Source organism: Heterocephalus glaber, unplaced genomic scaffold (genome assembly GCF_053883595.1).
Source record: "Heterocephalus glaber isolate CG9 unplaced genomic scaffold, H.glaber_assembly_v1.0 deba00001479, whole genome shotgun sequence".
Classification (NCBI taxonomy): Eukaryota; Metazoa; Chordata; class Mammalia; order Rodentia; family Bathyergidae; genus Heterocephalus; species Heterocephalus glaber.
This window is the reverse complement of record NW_028258316.1, coordinates 15,646,269-15,662,046: the sequence shown is the minus strand read 5'-3', so window position 1 is coordinate 15,662,046 and position 15,778 is coordinate 15,646,269.

Sequence of the window (15,778 nt, the reverse complement as noted above, 5' to 3'; positions counted from 1 at the left end):
CTTTGCACTTGCCTAAATATGTTCTATGAGTGAGTATGTGGTATATTTTGGAGAACGACCCATGTGCAGCTGAAATGAATGTGTATTCTGATTTTGTGGGATGGAAGACTCTGTAAACATCTGTTAAGTTCATTTGTTCAAGAGTTTGATTGAGTTCTACTATTTCATTGCCTCTTTTTTGTCTAGCTGATCTATCTATTTGTGACAGTGGGATATTGAGGTCTCCCACTATAATTGTATTAGTGCTTATATGATTTTTCATGTCCATTAGTATTTGTTTTATATAGTTGGGCACACTAATGTTTGGTGTATATATACTTATGATTGTCATCTCTTCTGCTAGGATTGTTCCCTTTACAAGGATGTAGTGGCCTTCTTTGTCTCTCTTAATCAGTGTTGGTTTGAAATCCACTTGATCTGCAAAGAGGATAGCTACTCCAACTTTTTTTCAGGTTCCTGTCACATGGAGTATTATTTTCCACCCTTTAACTTTCAGTCTATGAGTATCTTTTTGAGTTAAGTGTGTTTCTTGTATGCAGCATGTTGTTGGATCTTGCTCTTGACCCATTCTGCCAGTCCATTTCTTTTGAATGGTGACTTGAGACCATTAACATTGATGGTTTTAACTGATAGTATTGACTTATCATTGTCATGACTTTTTCTTTTTGTTGGATTCTCCCCCTTTACATTTAATTTCTTGGCATGCCTGATGGATTCATTCTGCTGGGTTCCTGGTGTTGTGATTCTCATTGTCTTTTCCTAAGACATTGTCTAAAAATTTTTTGAGTGCTGATTTGGTATTCATGAAGTTCTAAGTTGCTCTTTGTCATGAAAGTATCTTTTTTAAAAAAATAACTTTATTATCAAACACACACACATACAAAAATTAAAACCATTCAAAGAAGAACAATGCAAGGGGAAAAAACTACAATAATATTCAAATACAGTAGCACTCAACCAAAACAAAACTGAAAAGCACTTAAACATTTTTACATATAACTTAAAAAAGCATCTCAAGCACCAGCAAGACACCAGAGGATGTGATTTGTTTTAGACAGTTCCCCAAAACCAACATTGAACAAATAGTGGTCTGGAAAAAATTCCAGTCAGCTGGCAGACTCCACATAAGCCAAGCTTCTCATAAAAGTATCTTATTTCTCCATCAATTTTGAAAAATAGTTTTTCAGGGTACATCAATCTGGGTTGGAGGCTGCTTTCCTTTGGGGCTTGAAATACGTCACTCCAAGATCTTCTTGCCTTGAGGGTTTGCGTTGAGAAGTCTGCTGGAATTCTGATGGGCTTTCCTTTGTATGTGATTTGTTTCTTTGCTCTCAGTGCTTGTAGAATTTTGTTCTTCTGTTGGGTTTCTGGAATATTAACTATTATATGCCTATGTGTAGTTTTTATTTTATCAAGGCTATTTGGAGTCCTATATGCCTCACTTATCTGTATGTCAAGTTCTTTTCCCCTCCTTGGGAAGTTTTCTGCCATCACTTCTGTGAAAACTTTTTTTATGTCATCTGCACTCTCTCCTCCTTCTTCATTGACTCCAATCAGTCTTATGTTATTCTTCTTTGCATCATCTAGCATCTGCTAGAGTGATTTCTCATGGTCCCTTACAATTTTAAAGCAATTTTTCTTTTCCTGGTCACTAATTGCAATCTTTTCTTCTATATCTGAAATTCTGTCCTCACATTGGCTCATTCTGCTGCATAGACTTTTGATGGAGTTTTTAATCTCCTGGAAATCTGTTTGCATCTGTTTTATGGATTCCATTTGTTTCCTATGTTGGGATTCCATCATGGTCCTCAGATCCTCTATTTTTTAATCTGTGTCCTCTCTAGATTTATTAATCATGTCTTGCACTATGGTCACAGTTTCTGCTGTTATCTGAGAAATTATTTCTGATTTCATTTTTTCCAGATCTTCTTTTGTTGCCAGTTCAGGGAGTACAGGTGGTTGACTATCAGATTGTTTCATCTTGTTTCCCTTTAGGGTTGCTTTAGGTGATCTCATAGCTCTCCTCCTCAGCACTAGTGGCAGCTCTGCTCCTTGGTGCTGTGGGCAGTGGTATGGTGGAATGGAAGGCTCATCTCCTGGTGCTGGGGGCAGCTCTGGTCCTCGGCACTGGGGCAGTGGTATGGCCCATAAAGAATTTTCAAAAAGAACCTCAATATTAAAATCTTTCACTCCCTCAAAAACATTCTAATAATAATGAAAAAATAGACTACTCAGTGAGGAAAAATATATAATGACTATGTGATGACAGACTTGTAAATAGCATATATAAATAACCTATTGAGCTCTCTAAAAAAGATAAACAACTAGATTTTTAATACAACAAAAACATTAGAAAGAAAACACCTAGGTGCCAGGGATTTAGCTCAGTGGTTTCACCACCTGCTGCGCAAGCCCAAGGACCTGAGTTTGATCCCTGGTACCAAAAAAAAAAAAGAAAATACCTGAGCAGACATTTTGCTAAAGAAGAACGTACAGATTGCAAGTAAGCACAGGAAAAGATATCCAACACCATTAGTCACTAGGTAAGCACAAATCGAAGCAAGAAGGTGGTATTTCTCACTCATTTAGAATGGCTAAAGTTAAAAAAGACAACCCCCAAGTTTTGTTGAACATATAGAGCAAGTGGAATTCTCACACATTGCTAGCAGAAATGCAAAATGATAAAACCACTTTGAAAAAACAGTCAGTAATTTATTACAAAGTTAAAATTTAATTCTGCATTCCCATTCTTAGATATTAGTCAACAGTATTGAAAACATGTAAACACAAAGACTTCTGGACAAATATTAGCAACAACTTCATAACAAAAGCCAAAATTGAAAATTACCTAAATATCCATGAAATGGTGAATTATCCATTACAAATTGTTGTGATACCATGAAAAAAGTATCAGGAACAAACTAGTGATATAGGACAGACATAGATGAATCTCAAAAGATTTACATTACATGAAAGAAGTCAGGCACAAATGATGACATACTGTTTGATCTTATTAATATGAAACTCAAAGAAATGCAAATTTATCATGAGAAAAATCAGATTGGAGGTTACAAAGAGCCAGATGAGTGGAGAGGAGATTTACTTCAAAGACACACAAGGGACTTATTGAATGTGAAGACATTTTTCTTTATCTTGATTATGGTGCTAGTTAAAAGAGTGTATGTGCTTGTCAAAACTCTTGGAACCATATACTTAAAACTGATGATTATTTTGCATGTTAGTTATACCTCAATGAATATGGTTTTAAAAAACAAACATTCATATGTTTCCAAATGAAAATTCATGGGGTTATACTACTTCTTAACAATGGTTGTCTTTGTGTTTCAGGACTAGGTGGGGATTTTTTTTTTTTTTTTTTACTTCTTGGTGGCATTCATTTACTTATTCACATATTCAAAATCTATTTGTTAATTAGTTCCAGAAAGTCTGAAAATCATCTGTGACCAGTGATTGGCAAATTAGATACGATTCCTGCTATCACCGGCTAGACACAAGCTGACTGTTTCCTTCTCTGCATTTCCTAATCTTTCAGTAATGCATATGTTCTATGTTGTCATAGGAAAAAAATTCCACACAACTTTATGAATCATTGTGTTTTTAGATCCTCTTTCCTTTTAAATTTGCTTCTCTGGTTCTCTCCTGAATTCATGATCATGAGCATATGCTCAATACACACAGTACACTGTGTAGGTCAACCGTTGTAATCATGAAGAAATGAGAATCTGACTGCTTACCAATATGTGTTAGAGCAAACATATGACAGACTTCTAAGTTTACACTCAATGAGTTCCTATTGGTATTTTAAATAGCTATGTTATTTATATAAGTAAATGTCCTGCTTAGATAATCTATTGAAAAGAAAGTGCTGGTATATTGGGATGGAAAGTGCCATTATATAAGAGTATGCTTGTTCTAATAATGCAGTCATTATAAACTTTCTGTAAGATCATGGACTATTTCTGAAGCCTTATCAATCATCTGATCCAATATCCTGGTTTTACAGACTCACAATAACCTTTGAGAAGGAAGTAACCTTTTGAAGACCACACTACTCATTACTAGAGAGATAAGATACAGATTTCAGGTGTTCCAGTGACTCAAAATCCAAATTACACAGATGCCAGTGCTTTGGAACCTTGTATTTACCAAAGATTTAAATTATATACCTTGTATGCTGTTCTTTTACCACCACCACTGCCATGCCCTTGACAAACATTGTTAATCAGTCAGCACATCTTCTGGCAAATCCTTGTCAAGGCCTCAAACCATTCCTAACAATCATCTCCACAGTTATTACCAACAGATCAGAGAAAACACTTGAGGTGAAATCCAAGTGAAATTCATACAACAGAAACACATCCCTTATGGTACATACAACAACCTATCAAGGAGCTCAAGCAAGGTTTTCTTTGTCTATGTCCTCCGATCTTCATGTGAAGCACACAGATGGTAACCTTTTCCCCAGCTTCATGCAAAGATTAGCTGAGAAAATAAATGTGAAATGACTTCATAAGTACTGACTTTGAGCAGTGTTAAGTTTTCTCTTTCCTATATGTCACCCTCCCCCCACAGAGTTGACATATCTCTCGTATAGAATAAGCTTATTTCTTCTCCCAAAATTTAGCTTGAGTCTTGACTTAGGACTAATAAGTAGTGAAAGGGACTTATTTTGATTCTGTTTCATTTTAGTTTCCTTTCTGTTACATATAATTTAAAAATTAGTTATAAATATGAACGTTGGATAAAATATTTTCAGAAGGAATATGAATGGTTAAAATAATGTTAGGTATTTGGATGGAAAACCTAGGGATTCACAAATCCCCCTGGCCATTTCTCATCAATATGACTAGCTGAGCAATAATTTCATCCATCCATGAACAGGGGAATAGGACAATAGGGTTCCTAATCTTTAAGTCACTTCTTCCAGCATGCATAATGGGATAAAAAATCACTCCAGGATCCCAAGCACTGATATCTGCAGCAACTAACAACCACTGAGATGATCCCTAACTGCTTTATGTAAGGGTAAGGCATTTAAGGAGAATGGCTCCTGGGGCTTCCCTACACACTCAATTTCATGGCTAAAATTTCACTCCACTGAGGAAGACAAAACAGTAAACAATAAAATAAGTTAACCCAGCAAAACAAAAGGTACGCAGACAAGAGTTGCGAGAGAAACAATAATACAAGAAAATATGACAAAAATTGGCAATAGAGAAGACCCATGTGAGATGCTATGTGAGCCAGAGACTGAGAGGCCAGAGGCAGGCAGTCACTAATACACTGATAGAAGAGCAGGAGATGAGGCCCTGGAGACTGGAAGGAGGTTGGTCCAGTTGAATATCCCAATGTGGCTAAGGGTAGACTCCCAGGTGGTGAAGGAGGTTAGATCAGGAAGGGTGAGGGAGAAATAAACGTGGCTTGAGATGGGTCAGACTCCCACAGGTATTTAAGTAAGGTCAACACAAATGGTAGGAGAGTCTGAGTTTTATTTTTCAGAAGTGTTATAATTAAACTTTTCTCAGTTTATAAAGAAACCTGGAGTCCTAACCCCTGTAAAAAGGGGCCAGAGTTGTGTGCTTTACAAAAGATGCAAATGCTCCATTTGCTGGTAAAGCTGCAAATGGGGAAGAAACTCTTCTTTCTAATGGTGTTGGTTTGAGCCCTACAGATCTACATGGGCTCCCAATAATCACATGGATATGTAGAAACATAAATAAACATCATTTCTCCCCTCTTAACAAGATCTGTGCTACCTTTAGCAAAAGGCTTGGCTTTACTTGAAGACAATCAATTGTAGCTGCTCAGATGGATGGAGCATGTGGTAAGTGAATTAATGTCGCAAGGGTCTTGGGTGTCTGACTTTTCATGTTGTCTGAATTTGTAACATGTAAGACTGCATTTCCATAAGTTTTGATATGCAATGTGTTCTGTGGCACTCAGAACTCGATCAGGATGAAAAAACTTTAGAAAGTAAGTTGTTATTATTGTATTTGCCTTCATATGGGAAATAGTCAAAGGAAGACAAACAGGAGGGAAAAAAAAGATCCTATATAGATTAGCACTCCCACACACCCTGCAACCTGGGGGGAGAAAAGAAAAGAGAAAGAGAACCAGAAAACCTGGCATAAGAATAAACCTTATCAAAGACTGAACACTACAATCAGAACTCTATGTGGGGAAAGTTTTACCTTTTGAACCCCAGAGAAGAAAATTATACTCACTAGAGGAAGAAAAAGAGTTATTAACAAATCAGTTATCTGATGTTTAAATAATACAGCTGCTAAAATGAGCCTTCTAAGTAAACCTGCAGTGGAGCTAATTAGTTCAGCATTTTGCCAATAACCTCATCTCCTTTCACTTTGGCTTAAAAAAAAATGATGGGCTCATATTATTAACACATAACACTGAGTGTGTGATAAAATGAGTATTTTAAAGGAATACATTTGGTGGGTTAGTCTTTAATTCGAACTGTTCTTTAAATAGTAGGTAAAATTGGAATTTTCTTTAAAGATTCTGAGCCAAGCTCTGTTCAGGAAAGTAGCAAACTTGAATACTAGACTAACTGGCCCATTTACTACCTATGTAATCTTAGAGTAGCTATACTAGTCAACTTTCCCATTGCTGACACATAATGCCTAACACCCACAGTTTAAAGGAGAAGAGGTTTAATCTAGCTCATGCTTACAGGTGGCTCAGTGCCTGGTCAGCTGGCTCCAAGACAGAGACATGGAAGAGCATGGTGGAGTAAAAATGATTAGTTCATGGTATTTAGGAAGCAGTGCAGGGAAGCAGTGACAGGGAGGAAAGGGTGAGGCACCAGACAGTACCCAGAGTCACAACTCCATGCCCCACCCAGACATACCCAACAGTGTGCTCTACCAGTCTCCTGGGAGTCTCCTAAGCCAATCAAGTTGACACAATCAAGTTTAACTGTCGCAGAAGCCAGTTAGCCTTCCATTACTCCCAGCATCTCTGCAATGGAGATATTAGAATTTGTCTAGTATGTCTAGTAGGTGGTTGTGATTATCAAGTAAGCTATCACAGAAACAAGTATTTAAAGATGTCTAAATTCAATATATATAGTGACTTTTACAATGGAAAAAAGGTAAAATCAAGGTTAGATGATGGAAATATGCTGTCTCATATGTTAGCCTTTGGTCAAATGTGATTGCTGAGAGCTTTAAATGTGGCCAATGTGATAAGGAATTAAATTCTTAACTTTATTTAATGTTAAATAGTTTAAATTTAAGAGCTAGTAATTCAGGTAATGGAACAATTTTAAGTATATGTGCAAAATTTGGATATATGGATTTATATCTAGATTTCCAATTGTATAAATTTTATGAAATCTAAATTCAGATCAAGTTACTGGACGAAAATTCTGAGTTTGAATTTAGATATGCTGTAAGTATAAAATACAGACAAAAGTGTGAAAATTTGGTACAAAAGAAAGGAAACTAATAATTTTATATTGATTGTGTATGCAGAAATGAGAGTACTTTGGATATAATTAGTTTAACAAAATACATAATTAAAATTAATTTTATCTGTTTCTTTTTACGGCTTTTCTGCCTTGGCTACTGTAAGATTTAAAATGACCTATGTGACTTGTTTAGATTTCATTGGAAAGTTCTGCTAAAATATGCAACAGTGAATTAGGTTGAAAATGCTACTGTCACTCAACTTCAGGAGACAAATTATTTCCATTTCCTAGAAGGAAATGGGATGGGGGGAGATTAACTGTAAACCTGGAATGAGTGGTACAGCCACAAATGTGCAGCTGAAATTTGAACCTGTTTAAAATTTGAACCTAAAGCCCCAATTTCTCAATGTCAAACTGGTGCATGAAGACTATGCCTCCCACCCTAGCTGCTGCAACAGGAGAATATAAGCTTTGGTCTTAGAACAAGCATAGCTGAGTACCAAGGCAGATTTGCCACAAAATCTCCATAAAAGCCACCTTACTCTCAGGCTGTGTCTAATGAGGGTAATACCCAAGAAAAATGTTCTAAAATTGAGATATGTATGCCACTAATACAACCATGGTTTATTTTAGGAGAGGCACAGAGACTACATAGCTATAGACATGTATTTATAAATATTAAATATGTTATGATTACACTAAAATAGCTACGAGGTTAAGTTACTTGGAGAAAATACACAATGTACCTGTTGTATTTATGTTTTCAAGTATTATTACTTTCCTTGAGAAATCAACTTATTTAACTTTAGAAACCAGAAAGATATATAAGAAAATAAATCACTATGGATGCAACAAAATCTACAACAAAGATTATTAGCTGATACACAAATACCCAGAGTTCACACAATTCTTTTTTTTTTTGGTACCGGGGATTGAACTTGGGTCCTGGCCTGCGCAGCAGGCAGTGAAACCACTGAGCTAAATCCCTGGCCCTCTTTTAAGAGCTGTCTAAGGTCAATCTAACCTCAGATATTTTATAGTTATTGAATCCTTATAAACAACTTCTTTCTGGAAGGGGAATATATTGTAAGACAGACAGAAAGCAGTAAGCACAGGTGGAGAGATGGGAACTGTGCCCTTTCTCACCCATAGAAGGAAGAGGGTGGTGCAGGATGTACAGATCACACCCAGCAAGCCATCCTGCATGTTACTCTCGGCTGGGATCTGAAGAATAGGGAGAGAGTAGCCATACAATGATGACATGATTAAGGGAAAGAGATGCTTGGAGGTATACTTTCCCTGGTCTGACACCCTGCGACTGAGGAGGAAGGTTGAGTGAGCCTCAAGCACATCCCCAGACATATGTTTGTTTAAAAGGAACCGGAGACGCGCTTTTCCTCTGCTGTGTAAATGGCATCCAGCATCCCCCGGCAGGTGAATTCAGATCCTGACACAATGAGTTCCAATTGTGCCCACTGGACACCTACTCATGAAGAAATTTAAATAGTAATCAGTGCCTCAGCATCTACACCCCACCAGCATGCCCTTAATGTGATTGTTATACACTCTTCCAGGTCCAGAAAATAAATCAATTTTTACGACAGCAGGTATAGTGGAAAGAGCCCTGGGCAGGAGGCAGGAGCTCCAAATCCTGTACCTTGGTCTTACCAATTAGCAAGGTGACCTTTCCCTCAGCACACATTTGCTGAGCACAAGCTATGTATGAGGGGTTGTACTGAGCTCCAGTATAACCACAGTCAAGGGTAGGCTGGGTCTGTTCTGTAGATGAGCCCGGTCCTTAGTTTCTAGTTGAGGAGGAAGGCAGCTAAATGAACTAGTACAGAGTAAGTCACTGTCATTCACTGGCTTTGTTTTGCCAAGTGTGATTCTGGTGGCTATATTAGGTGCCCTATTAAGTGGCCTCCTTCAGTCCATCCATTCATTCATACATTTTTAAAACTCCCACTATGTGCCACATACTCTTCTTATTTGTAGAGCTCAACTGTCCAATATGCTAGTCATAGCTACATGTGGCATGGGCACACTGAACTAGAGGTACCTCTAAACTGAAAGGTACAGTAAGTATAAAATGCACACCATTATTTCAAAAGTGTACTCTGAATAAAAATGTAAAATACTTCTATTAATTGCATGTTAAAATAGAATTTTAGATGCATTTGTTCAAAATCTGCATCATTAACATTATGTTCATGTGTTTCTTTTTACTTTTCTCATGTGAGTACTAAACATTTTAAAGTTATATGTGTGACATATTATATTTCATTGGACAGAGGTACTAGAGAGATATATAGTAGTAAAGAAAAGACAGATAAAAATCCCTGCCACGATGGCCCACATAACCAAACGAGGAATATGTCCTAGAATCACAGCTCCAGTTATGTTTATAAATTGATACTGAAGTTAAGTCCTTTGAGGATAAGACTGGTGGTTAGTTTATTTTGGTGTGTCTGGCCAGCTGATACAGACTGAAGTCCTCTCTGGCTTGGCCTCATGTCAAGCGGATGGGCACCTACTGCCCATCTAAGTGTTATGAAGTATTATGAAAAGACATGGGAGTCTAGCAACTAGACTCTTGTTCCTTCTAAGTATCTTTGTAGACTTTAACTAAGTCACCCCACCTCTGGACCAGTGCACTCTCATCCTAACATCACAATGACTGCTGAGATCCTTCCTAGGTACGAGATTCTGTGACACTGGAATGATGAACACTGGGCTCAAATTGTCCCATTGAACATCAGCTTGAATTACTTTCTGATTTATTAAAAGTCATTAGGTAACATTTTAATAATTTTATTGTCCTGTCCAGTAGGATGTTTAGGGATAATGAGAATAATATTCCTCTAAATATGTTGTTTCAAACTTTAAAGTATGAACCTACAAAGAAGGAGAAAGATGTATTCTTTAAGTGAAAGCCAGGGTATCTTGAGCTTCCACCAAAGCTACCTGGTGATCTTCTACTGAATTTCTTTAGGAGATTGTAGTTAAGATTATCCCTCGGAGAACACAGAGAGAAGCCCAAGGGATTTCTTGCCCACTCCACAAAGACTAGTTCTGTGCATGAACTGTAATCAAAGCAGGGCTTTGGTAAACTAAGTGGCAGCTTGCAAACCACATTGTAGAGAGTCCCAGGAAAGGACCATTTTTGGGCCCAGTGGGCCATTCATCATACCTTCATGCTCATGCAAGGCCTCAGCTTTTTTACCTTACCTACAAATGAAGTTCATTTAAAATTACCTCTGTGTGTGTGTGTGTGTGTGTGTGTGTGTGTGTGTGTGTAGCATTCATTTGCCAGCTACTCTTTACACATATTAACTAGCCTACTATTTCATGTTAACATTGGGATTTTAGCCCTTTTTCTTCTTGGGTCTTGGCCCCTTCTTGCTTCTCAGAGGAGCTCCTCCTAGATGCAGGTCTTTTTCCACCTTTTCAGGCTGCCCATTCCTATGGTGTCCTTCCAGATGTGATGAGGGCATTTAAATGCAAATACCACTGATGGGGAAACACAATCCATGGTCCTGGGCCTGTGTGAATGTTAGTCACATTATGCTCTGAAAGGGATTGAAGAGCCATAAGAATCAAGAAACCTTGCTTTGTGACCTGAAATAAATTTATGTCTCTGATTTTGGTTAAATCATCAGCAAAATAAGGGTTGCATTAAGTCTAAATGACCTTTTAGTGATTCAACCTTCAATATACAATGAGAGTCATCTGAAGTCAAGTATTTAGATAAGAACCAATTAAAGTTGGGTTCCTAGCTCCTCTTCTGTTAATACAAACTTTAGGAACCCCTATCCTAGATGAAACAACACTTCCTGATGAACTGGTTGAGTAATACTAATATTAATATTAATAATAGGAGGTCCTTCTAAGAAGGGAAAGCTGTACATATAGGTCTCAGGATAGGAAGGTACACAGTTCTAAAGAAACAGTAAACAAATCAACCATCACAAGGAGACAGACAGGGCAGGGCTGTCTAGTAGAAAAATAATGAAAATCACATATATAGTTTTATTTTTATTTTTATTAGTACATGTGTGCAACAAATAATGACTACATTCATTATGGGGAATTAGCATATGTACATAACATGTCTTAATTCTTTTTACTTCCACTTCCCTTCCCCGTACCTCTTTCATTTTAAAGTTCCTTACTCCCATATTTTTTTTTATTTATATATATATTTATTGGTACATTTTAGGTATAAAATACATTTATATTTATCATTGGGTGTTTGTACCAGAACATGATGTATCTTAGTTTTTATTTTTTCTCCCATTATCTGTGCACCCTTTACCCCCACCACCGTTCCCTATTTACACAGAGTTTGAGTCCATGTTTTTTTTCTTTCTCATAATTTTTCCTTTCCCTTCTTCCCTTTCCCCTTCCCCTCACACCATCCCCTAATACTTGGACCTTTTCTTATTTCAAATTATCAATTATTCATTTTAATCATTTTCATCCTTATTTACACTTTCAATTTCTCACACTAGAGAAACTATTTGGTATTTACACATGTGTGTCCTATTTATTTCACTTAAGAGTATGGCCTCAATATGCATACATTTAGCTATAAATGTCTCTAATTTCTCATTCTTTATGGCTGAGTAGTACTCCATTTTATAGAAAAACCACATCTTTTTTATCCAGTTTCCAGTTGATGGGCACTTGGGCTGTTTTCAAGCTTTAGCTATTACAAACTGTGCTGCTATAAATACAGGTGCACATATATCGCTGTGGTATGATTCTTTTAATTCTTTGGGGAAGATACCCAGCAGGGGAATAGCTGGGTCAAATGGGACCTGTAGTCCTAGTTCTTTGAGGTATCTCCATACTGATTTCCACAGTGGTTGCACCAGTCTACACTCCCACCAACAATGGAGAAGGGTTCCTTTCTCCCACACCCCCCCAGCATTTGTTATTGGTTGATTTCTTGATAGCAGCCAATCTTTGTGGGGTGAGGTGGAACCTCAGTGTTGTTTCCATCTGCATCTCTTGAATGACCAGTGATGCTGAACATTTTTTCATGTATTTAATTGCTGTTTTTACTTCTTTGTCTGAGAAATGTCTGTTCATTTCGGATGACCATTTTTGAATTGGGTCTTTGAATTTGGGGGGTCTGATTTTTTTTTACTTCTTTGTATATTCTCAATAGTAGACTTTTGTCTGAGGTACAGCTGCTAAATATTTCTTCCCACACTGTAGGTTGTCTCTTAGCTCTGTTGGTAGTTTCTCTTACAGTGCAGAAGCTTTTTAATACGATGAGATCCCAGTTGTTGATTCTTTGTGCTAGCTTTCGTGCTACTGAAGATTTGTTCATAAAGTCTTTTCCTATGCCAGTGTCATCAAGAGTTCTACCTAACTTATCTTCCAGCGAGTTTAGTGTTTCTGGCTTAATATTTAGATCTTTAATGCACTTTGATATTAGTTTAGTGCACACTCACTCCCATATTTTAAAAAGGAGAATTGCAATATGTTTCATTTAAACCAATATAATCAATGTATGCAATTGAAATTTTTTTGTATCGACACTGAAAAATAACAACACATTAAATTCATTTTAAGGATATATTTTTCTTAATCCAATAAATCTAAATATTATCATTTTAATAGGAAAATAATTAAAATTACTAGTAAGAACTTTGTAGGTTTTGTTTTTTGTTCTATGCATGTCTTCAGAAGAGGCTGCATGGTTTATACTTGCATTACATTTGAACTTGAACCAGCCATACTGCCATTGCTCCATAGCTACGCTGAGGTAGTGACCCCCAAAATGGGCAGCACAGGTCTAGACATTGTCACAAAAATGAGCTCCATTGGCCTGGCCTTGTTCATCACCTCAGAGCTCCCCTGAGTGTCAAATCTCAGGCTACATTGCTGGCCTCCTGAACCAGAACCTCCATCTTAACAAGAACTCCAAGAAGTTTGTTTGCACATGAAAGCTTGGGAAAGTCCCATCCTTTCAGAAAGCCACTGCCAACTGTCAGCTGTATTAACATAATAGACTCTTAACCCAGTCCTTTAACCCTTTGAAATCTGGCCAATACCATTTGCTGGGCAATTCAGCACCAGCTTGCCCTCTGGCTACAGTAAATTGCTCTCTGTTATTTAAGTCAGTTTGTCCCCTTCTATTTTCTGAGCACTTGTACAGGTTGTTTCTTCTAAGAATTTTCTCTATCTATAGACTCCTTTCTACCCTCTGGTAACTAAGTCCTACTTGAATTTCAGCTTTGACTTTCTCTCTCTCTCTCTCTCTCTCTCTCTCTCTCTGTCTGTCTCATAAACTTTAACTCTCGGGACTTTTATATTTATCTGTTCCTCCATTTTTTCTTGTTCAAAAATGTGAGTCCATGCTTCCTTCTGGATGGGAAGAGCCACGATTATACGAATATCATATATATTAGTCACTTATGCGAGGCAGCCAACATAGGACAAGCACAGAGCAGATGGTGAGGATGACATACATTTTTGTTGGAAGGAAGAGAGAAAAAAAGAGAAGTATAAGGCAAGAAGGGAGGAAAGAAAGTATGCTCCACCCAATGTGAAACTGCAGTCATTTTATCAGTTTGGAAAATTCTTAATATAGCACAGATCATTTGAACCAGCAAATGAGGAATGAAAGGAAACCAGTATGGATCAGAAACCTCTGAGCTGTACATTTTATCTACCACATCTTCCCGGAAGTCAGAGCATGTAGGTTTAAGGACCAGTCACTTCACTTCTCCCAGGTCTAGTACTCTTTGCCATAAGTAAGAATAATAATAATACCTCATCAGGCAGCAGTCAAGAAAACTAAGTGAAAAGATGTATCTGCAAACCTTCAGAAACTGTAAAGTATGATAAAACATGAAAGAATTGTAGTTCGGTTCCCAGACATCACAATCCTTTACTAGCTCCACTCCAGGCACTGAGTTTCATTTTCCACTTGAGTTTAGAAGTCAAATATTTAGCTGTGCTAATGGGGTATTGGATCTTTTTATTATGGCCCCACCACTCAGTGTGTGCCGCTTTGCCAAGATAATAAAAGATGTTAGACCTGGTCTAGAAGCTGCTTAATGCAGAAATGCTATGGGAACACACCTGGGGAGCGACTTCGAATGGAATCAGTGGTGAAGTCAACCACGTCCCCAGCAGAGATAAAAGCATTAATATCCTATTTCACCCTCAGCCCACACTAGCATGACGTTGATTAAAATTATTTTCTGTAGTTTGAGTTCTTTTTAAAAAAAAAAAATTTGTAAAAGGGTGTGTGTGTGTGCACGCGCTTGTGTGTGAGAGAGCGAATGAGAGAGAGAGATTTTAATAGGAGTTATATTTGATACCTCTGCTTGATGCCTAGCTTTAGATCTAGTTTTAATGGCATGCATTTCATAGTTCCATGGCTTAGATGGCCTCCCTCCCTAGGAAGATTTGTTAAGCACCAGGCCTTCTCGCTCCACCATCTCCAGCACAGTGTGCATATGCTTCTATATGTGGGCCTGTTGGCTCAAGCCTGTTTGACTTGAGACAAAACAGGAGGTCTCTGCTGCCAGGCTGACATATTTGACGAGAGGATGAACAGGTGAGGGTGAAGGTGCTAGGTCTGCGTGCAGGTGAGCCTAGACATGCAGACACACGGGTGCCTTGGAGGGCAGTGGGCATGAGTAAAAGTGCTAGGATGATTTTCTTGATAGGGAGGGGATTAATTATATATTAGGTGGTTGGAGGTATTTGCATATAAGGGGAATCTGTTTTTGACAATCACAATCTAATGGTGTGAGATCTTATACATAGAAGAATAGGAGTGACTGTTGGGTTTGTGCGCAAGACTGGTGCAAGGATATGTGTGTGTGTGTGTGTGTGTGTCTGTGTCTGTATCCGCTTATATTTATTGAGTATCATCTATAAGTCAGGCAATGTGCTTGTTGCCCAATGCAAGACACAAAGTTGTGAATAAGGCAGTCAAGATCTCTACACATATAGAGCACATACACATAGAAGATTTTCTCAACTGTGGCACCACTGACATTTTGGGCCAAATGATCTTTATTAGGCTGCACTTTCCTGTACATTGCAGGACTTTTATTGATATCCCTAGTGTCTCTACCTAGGGACAGCATCTCCCAGTTGTGGCAACTGAAAATGTCTCCAGACTTTGCAAAATATCTCTTGAGAACAAAATATATCAAATGTTGACAATCATTGGCTTGTGGGAAAGGATAGATTAAACGGTTACAAAAATTGGTTATGGCATTATGAAGGCATTATGAAGGAGAAGTGCGAGGATCTATTTGAGTGATTGTGGGGATTAGCTGGTCAGAATGGCAGAGTGAG